General features: G+C 33.9%; 1 long non-coding RNA gene across 1 annotated transcript; it reads left to right on the plus strand.

Annotated features, from left to right (window-relative positions):
• The first annotated feature begins 8034 nt into the window (after positions 1 to 8034).
• On the plus strand, positions 8035 to 10745 carry LOC128206154 (uncharacterized). Its single transcript, XR_008256403.1, has 4 exons — positions 8035 to 8158; positions 9453 to 9586; positions 10166 to 10263; positions 10543 to 10745. It is a non-coding gene; the product is annotated as an uncharacterized LOC128206154 (long non-coding RNA).
• Positions 10746 to 20119: the final 9374 nt, after the last annotated feature.

Raw genomic sequence — 20119 nt, forward strand, 5'->3', positions numbered from 1 at the left:
TAGCTCGATATTTTTAGAATCATTCAATTTTTAAATTATTATCAAAGTGAAGAGTTTGATAAAGATTTAATTTAATACTTTCAATCAATAGCCTTTTTGATACTATAAAATCTATTACTTTAATTATTTTTCCTCCAGAAACCATTCCCTTATATTATAAGAAATTGTTCAATGAGGGTATGATTAAGTAAAATCTATTATAAAGAGTACCATATATATTCATAAAAGAAACACAACTTTCACTGCACTACAATTAAAAAGACAAAGCATTTGCAAAGCAAAGTAGAACATTAGGTCTCTGACTAACTGATACATTCACTTAATCATATGACTGAAAATTTTCTTTCTAAAATTTCTTTTTCTCAAGTTCTTCAACTTTCTTTAAAAATTCTAAAATGGAAAATATGACATATATATCTCTACTTCAAGAATAAAAAAATAAATAAATAAAATCTTTTTCAGGTAAAGAGTATGATTTAGATTTGAATTTTAACAACTTTTTTTATGTAAAATCTATTATTTTTCATTGCCTTCATTCTTAAAGCAAACCCCTTAAATTTCCATTTCCAAAATCTCCAATTATAAAGAATTCCATATTCATTACAGAAACACTGTCTGTTTCACTATTAACTAGTCTAATAAATAAGCAAAGCAATTATTTAAACATAAAATGATATGATGATGTAATAAGAAATGCTAACAGCAATACGGGATTTTATTTACATTTAGAAATGGGATCAAAGATGACACTTGACATTCTTAATGAACGAGAATGCTTAGAAAATATACAGAAATATGGAAGAGTTTTGTTTCTTAATGACACAAATTCAAAGTAATGTTCCTTTCTTGATTGGGTGAGGGACTAATTTAGCTCCGCCTAAAAATTGTTTTGTCATCAGATTAGGTATAACACACAATGTGATTGGATTAAAATCCTGATATATAATAAACTCTGAATGGAGGCATCCAATCAAAATCTAGTAATATTTCCATTTGTTTCCAATTGATTGCACCATCAGTGATTTACACAGTCAGTGATTTATGGCCTTTTAACTTGTAATGGTCAAGTGGCAAGTGCATATATGACTTATGTTAAATCATGTTTTAAGAGCTAATTAGAATTTTAAAGTCTAAGCTATGTGACAGAAAATTAATACCAAAATCTTTTTTTGAATTGTAGTAACTGATTCTTTTGCATTTGATGAGGTCAGACATTTTAAGATATATATAATATTCAGTGGATATGTGTTGATCAAGCATTTAATAACATGCCACAAAGCAGAATATTTATTAGGTCATTTTTTTTTTTTTACTTCAGACCCTGGGGCAAGTTTGGAGAGTTGCACAGAATGCTTAAAGAACTAAAGTGTTGGGAATCAGTTCCTGTTTGCAGTGAGTGTAAACCACGTGATAAATAGCGTCATAAATGCTAAGTCAGAAGGCAATATTTTGATTTAAAACAAGAGGGCCAAATGGCCCTGAATTGCTCACCTGTCATATATTGCACAGATTTTTTAAGTTTTCACTATAACACATATAGAGAAAACCCATCAGCCCCAGGGTGTGGCCAATTTTGACCCCAGGGCCATAATTTGAACAAACTTTGTAGAGGTCCACTAGACGATGAATCATGCCAAATATCTAAGCTCTAAGGCACGTAAGTTCAGAGGAGATGATTTTTGAAGTTTTCACTATAAACATATAGAGAAAACCCATGACCCCCCAGGGGGCGGGGCCAATTTTGATCTCAGGGCCATAATTTGAACAATCTTTGTAGAGGTCCACTAGACAATGAATCATGCCAAATATCTAAGCTCTAGTCCAAGTAAGTTCAAAGGAGAAGATTTTTGAAGTTTTCACTATTAACATATACAGGGTTGTCATTAAGAGCCGGCCGCCGGCCAAATTGACCGTTTCAATCAAGATTTGCGCCGGCTCAAATCTTGGGGGATTTTTTTTTTTTTTTTTTAAATATCGTGACGACGAGGATATTTTTCATATTTTCATTCGTTTTTGTAAGGACTGTACCGGATGTAACCTAAGAACCGGTATGTAAAGTATCTTCTGATTGGTTGACTAGTTTCGCTTGCCCAATGGAGAACTCGGTAACATAATACGGAACTGCGGCAGATAACAGACGACGATACAAACATGAAAAAAATACAAACATGAAAAAGAGAAAGATTGACGATTTTTTCGCCCGTGTGTCCAGTAAGAACATACTTTACAGTGTTACACTATGTTCAGTTTGGATCCGTGTGGTTTTTTTAACTATTTATGTTGAAAGCGTGCTTTGACTTTGCATGTTCATGATGTTCATATTATTTTCAGTGAACTGTTGAAGTTGATATCGTTCGTTTTTTTAACTATTCGTTGTTCCTGCGATGATATTTTATGAAAGTCAGCAAGGTAAGTACAATTCTTTTGCAACATTTCTCTGCACAGGAGGGTCAGAGTTTCATTAGGATAAATGGAACTCTGGAGCCCCAAACTCTCCTGATTTGTGACTGTGCAGTTTGGTAATACTTCAAGTTCTTAAACAAATAATAATCAAAAACTGAGTTTTAAAGTAAAGTTCACAGGTACAGTAGTTATTAAGTGTTGTTACTTGTACCCGAAATCGCTCTAGTGCCAGAAGTGCATATCATTATTTTCAAAATTTTCCAAGAGATGGCATGCTTCTCCCTGCAAAGTCATGACATCTTGGGTTTTTTTCTTCAGTATAACAAACCCAGAAAACTAAGTAAAAAGTAGTAAAATTTAGAGACCAAATTCGGACGATTAATGGGCCCACAACTGCTCAAATGCCACGATTTGGCACCGTTTTTTTGAAAAATTTCCGGGGGGGCATGCCCCCGGACCCCCCTAGCAAACTCGCGTCTTCGACGCTCGGACGTTCAGCCGCCTCAAATAATATTTCAGCCTTCTACAATGAATATTAATGACAACCCTGCATATAGAGAAAACCCATGACCCCCCGGGGCGTGGCCAATTTTGACCCCAAGGCCATAATTTGAACAATTTTTGTAAAGGTCCACTAGACGATGAATCATGCCAAATATCTAAGGTCTAGTCCAAGTAAGTTCAGAGGAGAAGATTTTTGAAGTTTTAACTATAAACATATAGCAAATACCCATGAACCCCCGGGGTGGGGCCAATTTTGACCCCAGGGCCATAATTTGAACAAACTTTGTAGAGGTCAACTAGACGATGAATCATGCCAAATATCTAATCTCTAGACCAAGTAAGTTCAGAGGAGAAGATTTCTTAAGTTTTCACTATAAACATATAGAGAAAACCCATGACCCCCCGGGGCGTGGCCAATTTTGACCCAAGGGCCATAATTTGAACAACCTTGGTAGAGGACTATTTGGTGATCCTAACTACCAAATATCAACGGCCTAAGCTTTGTGGTTTGGGAGAATTTTTTTTAAAGTTTTTCCTTTTGGTTGCCATGGCACCAGAGTTCTGCATGGAATTGAATTCTTTGAACAACTTTGATAGAAGACCACCCAAGGGACATCCCTATGAAGTTTTATTAATATTGGCCCAGCGGTTAAGGAGGAGATGTCTTTTAAGTAAATTGTTGACGGACGACGCACGATGCATGCCGGACAAAAGGCGATCACTAAAGCTCACCTTGTCACAAAGTGACAGGTGAGCTAAAAAGACTTTAAACAAAGATAACTTTACTATTTCTTCACCATTTTAAATGAAACAAAGCGCAGTCTACGCCACCTACGGAGCCTTGCTTTCGGCCATTTACCAGAGTTTGATTGCGAGTTTAATTGCTTTAAACACTTCGACAAACCTTTTCACAATACGGCCGTCAGACGGAGCTCTGTCAAAACATGATTTTGAAAACGGGCGAAGCGTTTGATGAAACTAATGACTTTATCAAATGTCGGTAATAAAACAACTGCGGGGCTCTTTAAGCGGCATAGACTGCCCTTTGTTTCATTTATAATGGTGGTGTAAAAGAAAAGGTATCTTTTATTTAAGTGTTCATTTTAAGCAAAATGTTGCCTTCCGACGTAGCATATATGACGTAATTTATCACGTGGTATACACACACTGGTTTGACTATTGGTAATAGGTTCCACTCACGTTGCTGTTTATTAATAGAAGAAATATTTTTTGACAATACCTGGTACCGTACTTGTAATTTTATTCTTGTACAAAAACTCATCATCCTTTACTTATGTTAGGTAATGGATTGAAAATATCTAGTTAGTGTATTTTATGGAATTATTTTTACCACCTGTACAATACAATTTGGGAAAAAAAGTTGACATTGGGAAAAATAAAAAATCAGGCTTAAATATCTAATTTAGATTTTAATGGCAAAATATATCATCGAAATTGGAGTTCGGGATGAACAAGCCTGAATTATTACTCTATTGCTTGGCATATTTTTTTTTTCAAGCCCTGCTATATTAAATTCAGAATTAGAACAAGCCCCGATGACATAATTTTCACCAGTGCAGGATTGTGGGCTTGTGCTAAAATATTCTATATACTACATGTTTTAAAGATTTTTATGCATATATTATTTTGTTAATTTATAGTAAGTCTTTTCAAGATTTTTTATTCATTAATGTTATGAAATCTCCACTTATCAAATTTGGAAAACATAAAATATGGTGAAAAATGGACAAGTTTTCACTAGGGAAGAAGGCAGTAAGGCAGTAAATTTCACCAAAAAAAAACACTATTAATGTTGTTGTTGCTTTAGCCATATTGTTAATGATTACAACTGAACAAAATTGACAAGATGAAAGAAGAAAAACTGATTTCAGGAACATACCAGTTATTTTTTCATTATAATTGATCATCAGAACATCACTAATTAGTATAGTCTATCTATATCATTATTAAAAAAAAAGAACATGGAAATTATATTGATATAGTATATGAAAAATATTACTTGAAACTTAATGAAATCTCAAAACGCTGAAGTATAATCAATAGTGTTGTGCCGAAGATCAGTTATAATCGACAATTGATCGGAAAGGCCTTCATCAGCGACAATCGATAGTGAAATTTGAACAATCGATTATAGAAACAAGAGACGTAACCACTACCGACTACCAGTTAAAAGATTGTCTTGAAAATATATTTTGTTTCTGGTCAATACATGTTAATGTTGAAATGTTCATGTGGTACTATGTTGTGTTATCTAGTCATATTATCATGTCAGTAGCTCACTACAGTACCTTATTACAAATTTTCTTTGTAATTTAACTGCAAAAGGATTGGTTCTCAACATCACACTTTTGTGGTTTTAAAATGTTACCGGTATTGTTTACTTCTTATATCATGTAATAATTTAGTTTTCTCAGTTTTCTGAAAGAAAATGTTCTTGTAAAACACAGAATATTCAACTGTTTGTTTTACTTGTTACTGACTGATTATCAAAACGAAATTGATATTTTTCTTTGTGTTTACTTTACACATGTATTCAATACCGTACACAAAATTTAGAGCCTGCAGTCTCATGATCTGTAATAGTAACTTGAAAACACTAAAGTATAGTTGTGTTCTGAATAAATAATGTAATTTATACAAATAAATGTACAAATAATATTGTAAGGGAACATTTTTTCTTAAACTGGTTCATGTAGTTTATCTATATGCCTTATATATGATGACCTAAGATAGTTAAATAATGATTAAAACGATTAATAATCGATCATTGTTTTCATAAACCGATTATCTATAGTAATATTTCAGTCCGATTCCCAACACTAATAAGCAATAAAAACAGTCAATTGTATATATAATATATATCAACATCTACAGATACTTAGTCATAAGTTTTCAATTTTGGATAAAATTAACAAAATTAGAATTGCATACCTTCTTGTGTACATCTGTTTAATAAAATGAATAATTTTCCTTTATCATTAAGTAAAACAGTTTTTAAAATAACAATTGAAGGATTAAAATTTTGAGCTACTAATTGTATTACCATAGATCTACTCAAATTTTGACACTTTTTAAAGAATAACCAATAATAATTTCCAAATCTTCAAATGTAAAAGATCTACAGCATTCTTCCAAAATGGAAATATTTCATACTTGACCGAGTTCTTATTGAAAAATTGTCCTGAGGTAAAATGGTATTATTAAAACATGTGCTAACAATATTCCCAAATAATTTGGTACAGTATGACAAACAAATAAGCTCATGATTGTGACGAATCACTGTTTCTATGTACAATTGACTGGTGCAATAGTTAGCAATAGACTTGGCGTCAATTGAATTTAGTTTGAAGGATAAACAATAACACTTTTTTAACACTTTTTTACCTTTTTTTTCTTCAAAAAAATGATTGCAGTCAATTGTAACCATGGCCTCCCCAGGTCGGGGGAATAGTGAGATTTTTAGTTAAGCCAACCCCGGCTTTATAAAGCTACAATAATTAGCAATCAGGGATACTTTTTTATTATTTTGACATTTGTTATTAAAGTTAACCTGGGAGGAAAAGTGCGCCCGGTGTGGGGCTCGAACCCACGACCGCCGGAACACTAGCATGGTGCTCTAACCAACACGGCTACCCGGGTGGGCGGCTGGTTCTAACCGACACTAACTACATTATGTATCACTGTCTCGAGTCTGCCATAGTCTAAAAATCTTCAAAAGACTGAAGGCCATTTAGGTGGACTAACCCCCGCTTAAATTCCTTCCCTGCAGGAATGAACTGATGGTAAAATGTCCTCGCACCAAAGGGAACCTAGGTTACGCCCATTCCCGAAGAAATTTTGCGGGGAAAAAGCAGACAAAGCTTTGCGGAGTAATGTCACTATGTGGGGGGGGGCGCATACCTGTGCGTGATCAAAAATAACAAACAATTCTTATCATTTAAACCATCATGAAAACAAACGGCATTTAGACTTACCATACAGTTGTCTTCAATAAGTCCATAGCCCAAAATTTTATGATTGTCCATTTCAATCCATTTTTTACACGAATGTTCGTCTGAGGTCACCGGAGTAGATCCTACTTGATTTGATGCTAAACCGGTTTAAGAAATGTTCGTCTCCTACGCAGTAACCTCCCCTATTGTACAGTAGCAAATATAAAATCTTCGCCTAACTCTCATAAATGTGATTTAAAAATATGTTAATATTTAATCAACGTGTTTAACGATATTCATCTTTGAAACATTATTACAGTATCTTTATCCTCCATTCACAAACACGTGGACATGATATTGATAAGCAAAGTACATGCGTATATTTGATAAACGAACAAAAACATGCAAACAGGTAGCAGGATGAAACAATATGAACAATATCATTCCTAATGCTTAGAACGTATACTTGATCAAAGATAATGTCATTCAAGACATGAGTTTTTAAACTATCATGAATTGCGTGAAGGGCTATACACTTTTGCAAAAAAAAAATACCCCTTGCAATAGTATTTGGATATATTTACTTCTTATTTATCAATGTAAAGCTATCATTCAGTTACGGCAGGTGTTCAATGTAACTGAGCACAATTTAAGAGTGTAAACGAATTTCGTCACTGCTTTTAGCTACAGCTCCTAAACCCTGACAATAAGTGAACCGAGATAATGGCTCCTTTTCAAAGAATCATTTGAAATGGATGAATTCTGAAACAAAGAATGATTGTTGAGCTTATTTTTTACGAAGTATTAAGTCAATACACAATGTTATAGAACATTTATAAATAATATCACTGACTTATAAATAATTGTTTAACCTATACTGGTAATAGGTTCGTGATAGTGCTATCATACATATATGTACCCATTTCATATGACAAGAAAAATAACATACCGTGAGTGATGGAAACGAAATAATAAAAAGAAGCCACTTTTGCATAGGATAAAAGATACACATCGAAAGGTTTTTTTCTTTAAATTGGAGTGATCAAATTAAGTTTGTCACTAAGTCAACATAGCTTAATGTACCTACTGACAATATAAGATGGTGTTCTCTAACCTATTCGATTAACTGAAAGACACAAATTGAGGTAAGCGCTAAAGATCATACCAATACCGAATTGACACAACCCAAGATCATACAGATGGAATTGCAATTAAAATTGTTGTCTGCCACCATAAACATGTACGTTAAATGTTTCTTTTCATTTCTTGGATGTGCAAGAACATCTTTAATGTATCAGGTGAGTTGAACAAATAAGAAACTGAGTAACTGGATTACGTATTCTGTTTTTAAGCTTGACAGCAACGTTATTGCTAAGTATTGGAGATGACTATACTTTTAAAGTAAATACTGTAGCTACTTTCATTTTCAAGTTCTGAGTGATGATCAAAAGTCAATTTGAAACTTATTTTTTATCGTTTTTGACTTTTACGTTCTGAGCGATGTTCAATAGCCTGTAAATATTACTATTTTTCTGTCTTTTCCTTCGTTTATGTTCTGAGTGATGATCAATAGCCGGTCAATATTACTATTTTTCTGTCTTTTCCTTCTTTACGTTCTGAGTGATGATCAAAAGCCGGTCTATATTACTATTTTTGTCGTTTTTGACTTTTTCGTTCTGAGTGATGATCATTAGCCGGTCAATAATTATATTTTTCTGTCGTTTGTGACTTTTTCGTTCTGAGTTATGATCATAAGCCAGTCAATAATGCTATTTTTCTGTCGTTTGTGACTTTTTCGTTCTGAGTGATGATCATTAGCAGGTCAATAATTTTATTTTTCTGTTGTTTGTGACTTTTTCGTTCTGAGTGATGATCATTAGCCGGTGAATAATTCTATTTTTTGTTGTTAGCGGCTTTTTCGTTCTGAGTGATGATCATTAGCGGGTCAATAATTCTATTTTTCTGTCGTTTGTGACTTTTTCGTTCTGAGTGATGATCATTAGCCGGTCAATAATTCTATTTTTCTGTCGTTTGTGACTTTTTCGTTCTGAGTGATGATCATTGGCCAGTCGATATTACTATTTTTTGTCATTTTTGACTTTTACGTTCTGAGTGATGATCATTAGCCAGTCGATAATGCTATTTTTCTGTCGTTCGTGACTTTTTCGTTCTGAGTGATGATCATTGGCCAGTCGATATTACTATTTTTTGTCATTTTTGACTTTTACGTTCTGAGTGATGATCATTAGCCAGTCGATATTACTATTTTTTGTCGTTTTTGACTTTTACGTTCTGAGTGATGATCATTAGCCAGTCGATATTACTATTTTTTGTCGTTTTTTACTTTTACGTTCTGAGTGATGATCATTAGCCAGTCAATATTACTATTTTTTGTCGTTTTTTACTATAACTTTCTGAGTTATAAACAAAAGACCGTCATTAATAATGTTTTTTTTGTTATTTATGAATTTTACGTTCTGAGTGATGAATATTAGCCGGTCAGTAACTCTATTTTTCTGTCGTTTGTGACTTTTTCGTTCTGAATGGTGATATATTTAAGTGCAATATTTGATTTACTTGATTTTATTACAGATTGTACAGTTCCTAGTAATGAGAAATGGCTAGATGTTATACAATATCATACTTCATGATGTCACCAACAATGTCATGTTCTGAGTATTGGGAAATAGTTGGAGACTCAGCAGTGCAGAAACTAGTTTACTCAGGTATGTTAAATGGCTGCTAGGTTGCTGTTTGAAAAAATAGTATGCAGATGTGCAAGTGACATTGTGCAACTTTGGGCGTTGGAGATAATTGTTACAATTTTTGAAGATTTAATACTTTAACTATTCTCATGTTTCTATAGCAACCATGGCTCTCATCCTTAAAGCATTGCAATTGGCTTTTTAAAAAGACCTGATTGTTTGATAATACCTTAATGCATCATTAACTTTTTCTTTATTTATGTTCCATAAAGATTCTATTATCAAAATTAATATTACTAGCTTTAATAATTATTGACATTTCATTTGACTTTTGACATGTCTTTTGAGTGCTTCCTTAGTCATTAATGTGTAATCATTCAGGGCCCTTATCGCATTCTGTAATGGTTCATTCGTCTACAGTATGGCCAAAGGTTTATACTATTCATCCATGTATTTGTGAAAGAAATGTTTGCATTTTAAAGAGTGTCAGTCAAAAAATAAATGAGCATAATAACCTTGAAGTGATCAGTTACAAAAGTTGTTATCTTCCAAGCATGGAATATAGCCACATGCAAGTCATGTTCTGCTCTATATTTACAGAATGTTTGTTCCAACTCACGGATGATATCGTCAGATAAGAGCACATTGGCAAGTTGCAGACGTTGACTTTCTGAATTACAGAAAATAGTTTCAGTCAGGTATTGTACATCATGATTCGCATATATATATATTAAAAATTTAGTTTTGAACAAAAATTAGCAAAAATGTTTTTTGATAGAGAAATTACAGTGCTTTTCAAGAACATTTTCATTAACAAATTAGACATAAATCTCATTGAGATTTTATTTTACATGTCGCAATGCAAAAACAACCAAAATGGACAGTATATACTTAAGTATACATGAATGGACCAAAACTGCCAAACTAATGGAAATTTGTAGTATTTTTCTTTATATCTTCTTTTGTTTGTGTTTCAGGATACCAGAAAGCATCAGGACTTCCAGGGCATGGCTATAGCTCCTCCTGAAAGAACATTAGAAACACTTGATTATTTGTGTGAAATACTTTGAAATAAAAAAAGACTCTTTTTGCATGATTTAATTCCTAAAGAAAATCAATAAACCTGAAGAATGATTTATATATATATGTAAAAATATGTTCCAATAAAAGTATCAATTATTCCATTTATCTTTTTAATTTGAATTGCTATGTCAGTATGGATTAAAACCTCTGAAAAATAAAGACAATGGAAATATTAACAGAATCTGGATTTAAACTAGAGATTTTTTTATAGTCCAGTTAAATGTCCATCCGGGTCACTTTATTTCCATACTTATGTAGCAGATACTTCATTTGCTATGTTTGTATCAGAAACATGAATTTCTGATGCTTCTGAAATTTTAACTTTATTAAACAAAAAAATAACAATTCAAGAGAAATATGTATCATGTATGTGAAATGAAATGATGGCTGCTATTTCTCAGTAGTTAAACATTTATCTGAAAATACAATATTATGTATGTTGGTTTTAAAACAAATCATTATAAAACAGAATATTTCTGAAAAGTATCAAATGATATGAAGCATAATCAAGCATACCAATGTATCATTATCAATTACAAATGAAAAGAAGATCATAGAAAAAACTGTTACCCAAAATTGTTTTCTATAAAATTCAAAATTTGTTTTTTCTTATTCTAAATGTGGGGAACAGTATACAATCACAAACAGTTGAAGCAATAATTTGAAACATGAATAGAAGGTATACAAAGAAATGTTGTTGAGCCTGCTCCTCATGTGAGTGAAGTTGGGAAAATATCCGGCTAATAATACATTTTACCTCTTACAATATGTGATTACGATACCATACATGTAAGGTAGCAAGGACATCTGAACAACGAAGCTAGTGTGAATACTTCTATTTGAATTATATTCTTTAATTCCATTCCTTTGTTGTTATTTTCCTCTTCATCCACTTCATCGAGCTTCACAGTTTCTTGTCTGGTGAATCATCAATGCAGATAGTACATTACATAATTGGTAGGAAAACTAATTTTCACTGCCAACATGATTACTACCGACATCAACATAAAATTCCTGTCAAAGCTGTAACCTTTTATTTATACCTTCCATTCTATCATTTTCTTTGTAAATTTGTTATTATTGATATATTGTCCTTTGTTTGACAAATTTCATTTCCAGTTTCTTTCTAGCATATGTTTCTACATTCTCCAGATCATTAGGCGACTGGTCCATGTTCTTTCTAGCCCTTAGAAGGTGGTTTCGAATGTTTCTGCTGTTCAGAAAAAACTTTTGTTGGCCACACTTATGCCCGGCAGACAAAGTGTCCTGACATTCTCCTTTAGGTGTTTCTTCACACTCCCAGTGTATGTTATGCATCAGTCAATTGTAACCACGCCGCCCCCCAGGTCCGGGGAATAGCGGGGACTGACTTTCGCTCCAGCCAACCCTGGGTGCAAATTCCCGCCCTGTGGGGATGAACTGATGTAAAATCCCCGCCAAATGCCCTGAACCCTGGGGACACTAGGTTAAAGGCCCATTCGCCACTATGTTTAGCGCGAAGACAAAACCACGGCATTCACCCTGGCACTGCATTTACCATTTGCCGATATTTGAGGACTAATAATAAAATTAAAATCAATCAGCATGTTTGCACTTGACCCCATCTGTAACATTTACATTTGTTTATTTAAAACTTTTAACCAACAAAATCCTTTACCTTTATATTATTACGGGAGTAAGTTTTTTCGATGTATATACATATTTTGTATAAACATGTTGATTATATAGTGTTGCTTTCAATATAAACTATCTTTATCATTAACTTCAGTGAAATCCCCGCCAAATGCCCACGCCCCTGGGACCCTAGGATAGGCCAAATTCCACCTTTTATGGCGCAGACAAAACCACTGCATTCCTCCGGCACTGCGGGGCCACATAGAAGTAAAAACATGACCCATTTCCAGTATACCACCTGACCTGGTGGGGCTGTGGATACAACTGACTGGTGCATAACACATTCACTTGGCACTGCGGAGCTACCTTAAAAGTTAAAACACGGCCAATTTCCCGACTATCCCCAGACCTGGGGGGACCGTGGTTACAAATGACTGATCAAATAATGCATAGATCCTTCCCATAGTACTTTAAAACACTTCCCATACAGACAAGCAAACAAACCCACTCTCATCACAATTAAGTGATAATAATTTTCTTCCGAGTGGCAGTTATCATAAATTTGGGCTTTTAAATGCTGTTAAAACGTATATGGTTATCTAAAGCATTAGTCTTTTTTAACATCACTCAATGACAGTCTGTCACAACAAAATAATTATAAATGGTGAGCTCAAACATTGAGCTTGACATTCTTCAACCACTGTAGAGGCTATTTTTCATCGCCCAGAACTAATCTTTCAGTGAAATCACCATATGGTTGGCTAAAACATTGGCAAAAGCAAGCATGCTTGAATCAAAGTATTGAAATCTTCATATGCCTGAATGTTGGAGTTGATTTTCCGCAACATTGTCAACACTGTAAGCAGCCATGAACGTCGTTTTTAACCTCCTTTCTAAGAGTTCAAGCTGCAGACAACAGTTTATAAACATTATGATCTTTGAGCGAATAATGTTATGATCATTAGTGTTTACGACAAATTGAGCCCACCAGGAAATGAAAATTAGTAAGTTATTCTTTTTAAAAGTATTTAATATTTTCGAGCATCTAGGACCAGAAGGCTTCAGAAAAGGATAAATAATTCGCAAATCTGACGCAGTTGTATTTAAGATCACTGTTTTAGATTGCACACAACGTCACAAGTGAAAACACCGATGTAATACTCGAAATCAGGTAACATCTTGCAATGTTATTTTCTTGAATAATCTACAATATTAAATTAATGAGCAATAATATCATGACATGTATATATCACAACTTTATTTCTCCCCTGCAGATGTTATACGGTGAAAGTCTCCAACTGGTGATTCCTCCAACTTCTGTGATCACCAACTTCTGTGAACTCCAATTGGTGGCTTTTGTTTATAGAAATTGACTGTGGAATTCTCCAATTGGAATTTTCCCCAATTGGAGAGCCGTTTTTACAAAATCATAATTTTTGATTATTTATTCGATTTTAATTATGCTTATGAATCTAGTACTACAGACATACATAGAAATGTAATTTTCTGTTCCAAATTGTAATATTTGATTTTTTTCAAATTGCTGATTTTTTCCCCCGTTTCGGCTCATATGGAAAATTCTCCAATTGGAGTTTGCCAAAACCCCGCGGGGGACCTAAAATCCAATTGGTGGCCAACGGGAGAAATCAATTTTGGAATTAAAATTTTCATATTTCTTAAAACTTTTTTTTTAATTTTACTCAAAATATTTCTTATTTAATGGGCAAACTTTCTATGTGTCGCTTTTGAAGTTGATATCTAAGATAATAAAAAAACTAAGTTTGCAAGTAAACCGGATTTGCAAACTTATACCGGATGCTGAATACTTTTTTCATTTAAGAAAACCTTTCAGTACTTCTTTCAAACCCATTCGGAAAATAGAACGACCCTACCTATTTTAACGAAAAATAGAAACCCTAGTGAAAACAGTAATATAACAAATAAAATTAACACTATTCAACATGTTGATTCAAATATACGAAGACGTTGCGTTCATCGGAGGATTATTGCAATAGCAATTGCCGAATGGCCGTTCATTTAAGAAATGCAATTTGAGGTGTAAATATGATAAAATAATGTTTTCTACCGTATCTGTTCAAATTAATTATGAACAGCACAGTTCATTCAATCTTCTGCCGGAATCCAGTTTGCCATCAATGCTCTGGGAAACACGTTTTTATAACCTTATTGATGTTGTTTTTTAAATGTTCTGCACATGTATTTTCATATAACGGCTTGTATAAATGTTTGCTATTTCAAGCAATCCCATTTGTTAAATGATTGGTATTTCAACAAAAACGCCACCTTCAAATCGCACTATCATTCATCAAATTGTTCGCAAAATATTGTTGCACAATATGTCTAATGCTTTTTCGTTATCATTCTAGTTATTTCCGGAAATGCTCATGTGCTTATCACTTCTTCATTCGGAACTCTTCGGCCATTCATTTTCAAAAACAACCTCGGATGTATTTGGACGGTTTACATACTCAAAAAGTGGTACGTCCACTGCAAGTAGATCGCGTAGTAATTTTGTTTAGCAGTTAAACTTTGTGATTTAACTATTGGGATTCTTAATTATGTTTGCAATAATACAATTCAATGGCAATCAATTTAAACTTTGATCAATAAATACAACTCTAAAACACAGCATTTAATTAATGATATAATTCAAAATTTTACGAACTACTTCAACTGATGTACCGGCATACATCCGAGGTTGTTTTCGATAAAATGGCAGAGGAGCTCCGAATGATCTTTTTTTGTGGAACACTTTCCATTATTAAGCCGACGTTCGTAAACAGACAGGTGACCTTGAAATTTCTCCCTCGTCATCGATGGATCTCAAACATTGCCTGGAGAGGTACGTTAGGCATAAAACGTTAAAAATCCTGGAGGGACATGTTCGACCAACTGTTCATTATGGGCCATACTATGATACTATGTTGCTCTTTGCGGATAAGTCATACATTAATTCGATTTATCACATTGAATGTAGTAATGTTATGAAGATCACAAGATCAATCACAGTAAAGCTACACTTACATGGTATGTATACATATGGTGTTTTATCGGTCATGTTTATACGGGTGAATGGTTAATTTTTGTGCTTACTAGAACGTCCTGGATTTATCGTTAGCCCTTTGTATTGATTTGATAAACTCCAAATCTAAGTCTTGAAATAGTAACCTTTGAAAAATCTTAATTTCAGAAATCAGAACTGAGTGAGGGAGACTAGTTCTCCTCTCCCAGGACATTAAATATGAAATAAGTGTTGAAATCGCTTCTTACCCTTCTGACCTTTCATTGGCCTTTGTGAATAATTTATATAATGAACGTATATGGTTAAAAGGGTTTTAACAGCCTGTGAATCTTACACAAGACTTTTATAAATAGAGGAAAATGTCTAATTATGTGTACACTCTTTAACATATACAATTTTATGGGAACTGAAGCTGGAAGTTACCCTTAAAAATGTGAAAATTCAAATGCATTTACAACAAACTGGTTAAGCATACATATAATGGGTAAGTCTCGACTATTTTTGTTTTAAAAGACTGAGTGATTATGACAGATGAAACATGTTTAATATGTCTGATGTACTTCAATATAGTGCTTGGAAATGATAACTAGCACTTAACTCATGTTTTTAGATAAGCAGCTAATTGGACCAATATGGAATGATTGCATATTTGGCAATGTAGACATTACCATTTATTGCAACACAAGTCGTTTGACGGGAAAAACTCGCGTGACGCTTTTTATTGGGAGAATAGAAGTAAAAATGCCAGGGGACGACACAGAATCATGGGAATGTGCAGTACGTCTCGACTCAAACATTTGGCGGGACCATGATGGCGATGTTGCGACTTGTAAAATCTCCAACGATGCTATGATCAGAAAAGCTGGACTAAATTGTGTCACATGGGTAAAGTTGTTTTTATATGTCATAAAGGGGATAATTGCTTTGCAAATACTTTTTGAGTGAATGAACCAAAAGTTATGATAGTTTATTACTAAGTGTGTATTATAATGAGTATGAAGTATTTTATAGGTAGCACGATATAAATAAGTTAACCCTTTAGTAAATCATAACTATCAGTTTAACATACGGGGATTATTTATCTTTGAAACAGTACCGTATAAATGTTATTTCAAATATTGTTCTCAATTTTCAAAGAAAGGTTCAGACCCTATTTTGAACATACGAAAATACAACCACGATGAAAATACAACACTCAGCTGCGAGGTGTCAAAAACACAACCACCAGCGTTGATTGCAATATTGGTTGACAACCCTGCAATCACTGATGCCGTTCACGAGGATTTATTTAACCAAACGTCAAAAACATTCGCCAGTAAAGCTTCTATATTGAAGGTAGACAAGACTTGGAATGGAAAGGAAATATGTTATCGTAAAAAGTCTACAATTTACGGAAATATAAAAGTCACCTGTAAAATATTAGACATAAAGTGTAAGTTCATGAATTTCGAAATATTTCATTCACAGTCATCATCAGTAATTGAAACCTTTGCATCTTTAATGAATGTTTTATCATCAATATTTATCTAGCACTATATTAAATATATATATCTATATATATATATATATAGTCGTCAAAAATCACTTTCACAATTCACTTGTAAATTAAAACTGTTCACTAAGATGATTTATGAATACGGCCAATGTTGTGAAAACTTCTGCTTAAATCTTCATTTCTGTTGTGATTGATAAAACATAGATTGCAGTTACAAAAAACAACAACATTATTTCAACAAATAGATGGCCCCGTTGTCGACATAGCGGAGAAACTCATTGTTGGAGAAGGGCGTAACGTGTCGTTTAGATGCAAATATAACCATGGCAACCCTCCGCAGGAATCATCGGTTGTATGGACCAGAGCATTAAACAATCAACGTTGGGATGATACTGTTCTTCAAATTACGTCTGTTCAGCGGTAGGATGATGACATATATATATGAAGTGGTACTGTCTGAATGGATTTATGTGAATGGAAGCAGTAACGGAACAATGCAGTTAAATGTACATTGTAAGTGTATAGCTACACTAGTAGTAATAGTGAATGTTGTAGTCCTATTGGGTCATTGGATATTAATACACTATGTAGACTGCTGCACAGGTTTGACCTGTGTTTTGGCCCAACTGGTTAATTGACTTTTGCGTTCAGGTCCTTCTGAACCATTGCACATACTTTAAAGAGACTACTGAACAGGTGTTATCTGTCTGTTCTGGTCCTTCCAGATGATAAAATATAATTTAAGTGACTCATACACAAGTGTGACAAGTGTGTATTTTATAACAGTTCCAGATCATTGAATTTTCTTTTAAGAGACTACTGTTCAGGTTTGGCAGTTATTGTCAATGCATGAATAAAAAGTATAAATGAAGTCAAATCTGATGTTTTCATATGTTATGTGATTTATTATCCGAATGGCTCTCACTTCAGATTTATATAAAACAATATTTTATCATCAAAACACTATCATGACGATCATCAATATTCTTTATTTTCCATTTCAGACAAATCAACAGTGACATACTTTGCTGTTATAGGTTCGGAGTACAATGATAGTGTTACCAAAGCAGGAAACGACACAGTAATACTAGTGTGTTTGTGGTTGACAGTAACTCAAAGCTGAAATTAGAATTACAAAAGGCAACGAAAGACTTAAAGTAGTATACAATGGAAGCAATCTGACGCACACTATAGCTAATGTGTCATGCTTAAATGCAGGTCTCTACTCGTGTACGAGTGCAAACAGAAACAACCGCAATCACCAATCAAAGGAACTCTTTAAAATGCTTGTAAACTGCAAGTTTTCATAACTCATAGTGTTTAAAATTAATTTCTAAATATTTGTCACTAAGTAAATATGATTTAATGATTCCCAAAATAGAAGACCACATACGTGGGTGCTAAGGGGTTTTGTCCGTGTTAAACCTACAGTCAAAGTCTTAATCAGTCCGAGACTGCACTTTACATAATTTGGATGTTGTGTGTGCTTCCAAATATATCAGATTATACATGTTATATTAAGCACTACCAATCACATGTATTCAAGTCGTAAACACAAATATTTGGTTTATTTTTGTTCTTTTAGGTTCGGTCAGACGCGCGTACAATGTGGATGTGAAGCTTGTATTTTACTTTTCAGTTAATGAAAATGCGACGTTTATGTACACTGCTTTAGCATACCCTATACCTTTACCATGATTCGTCCAAGTTTAACAATGGACAGTCGAGCTTTCTTACTATAATAAAAAAAGATACTATGGACACTATCAATTAACAATTTGGAATGGTATTAGTCGTGAACTGACGGAACGATTGCTATTAAAGAAAAGTGGAGATAATGGTAAGCCATGCTACTGGTTTTGACTTATGCTTGAATACATGGTTATTTAAATAAAGAGTTCCTTGCTTTTGTCACCGTCGGCAAACAAGGATATTTACGATCGTATAGCCAAGTTCTAATTTTGTATTCTGATAGTAATTCAATTGTGATATTTAAGAGATTTAAGTGAAAGAGATAACACGCTTAACACATGTTGCATCTGTTGGAGAAAGTATCGTTGCCATGATAATTAGATCTGTTATGGTTTTAAGTTGCATTCGGCGAAAGGTTTCTTAAAGCAACATCTGCGACACTTGTGCTTTACATAATATATATTAAGTAATTAGAGTTTTAAATCGAGTTATGTTTATTAAGCTCAACATTCAGTAAATAGTGAATCATCGACTTAAACATATTTAAAAAGCTAGTTTGTCATTACATGAAAGGGAGCTCTTTTTAACATAGCAAGTAGTACTTCATGAAAGGGAGCTCTTGTTAACATAGCAAGTAGTACTTCATGAAAGGGAGCTCTTGTTAACATAGCAAGTAGTACTTCATAAAAGGGAGCTCTTGTTAACATAGCAAGTAGTACTTCATGACAGGGAGCTCTTGTTGACATAGCAAGTAGTACTTCATGAAAGGGAGCTCTTGTTGACATAGCAAGTAGTACTTCATGAAAGGGAGCTCTTGTTGACATAGCAAGTAGTACTTCACTTCATGTCTTGGATGGATTAAAAGTTACTAGCCATTTCTTCGACCAAGATGATATTTGAGATAGATCATGGTTAAGGTCGGCTGCAGAAGATACGGGATCTTCGACAATAATGTAAAGACTGGTGTCATCTGCGAATAAGCGTATGTTTGCCTTAATGTCATTGACAATGTCATTAATGAAAATAAGGAAGAGCAATGGTCCAAGGATAGATCCTTGAGGAACACCAGCGTTGATAGTGAGGATTCCTGAAGCAGAGTTGGATAGGACTACCCGTTGTTTGCGGTCAGAAAGATAAGAGGAAAACCAATGGAGAAGTGAACCACTTATACCAATGGATGACAGCTTATGAATAAGGCCATGATGCCAGACTCGGTCGAACGCCTTTGAAACGTCACAAAAGACAGCCCTTACTTCTTTCCCTTCATCTAAGGCTTTGCTGACGTCGTTGTAAAAGAAAGCTAACTGGTTGACGCTAGAATCGCCTTTAATGAAACCAGATTGGAAGGATGTAAGTATTGTATTCGAGATGACGTAGTTGTAGAGGTGTTTGTGGATACAGCGCTCCATGAGTTTGCCAATACAACTTAGAAGTGATATTGGTCTATAATTGCAGGGACTAGATGGATCAGATTTTTTGAAAATGGGGCAGACGTTCGCCAACTTCCATGGAGAAGGGAAGGTAGAGTTTGCCAACAATCTGTTAAAATATTTCGAGAGAGGCACAGCAAGTTCGTCTTTGCCCTCTTTAATAAGTTTAGGACTAATCGAGTCAGGACCACTGGCTT

This window comes from Mya arenaria, chromosome 10 (assembly GCF_026914265.1).
Source record: "Mya arenaria isolate MELC-2E11 chromosome 10, ASM2691426v1".
Classification (NCBI taxonomy): domain Eukaryota; kingdom Metazoa; phylum Mollusca; class Bivalvia; order Myida; family Myidae; genus Mya; species Mya arenaria.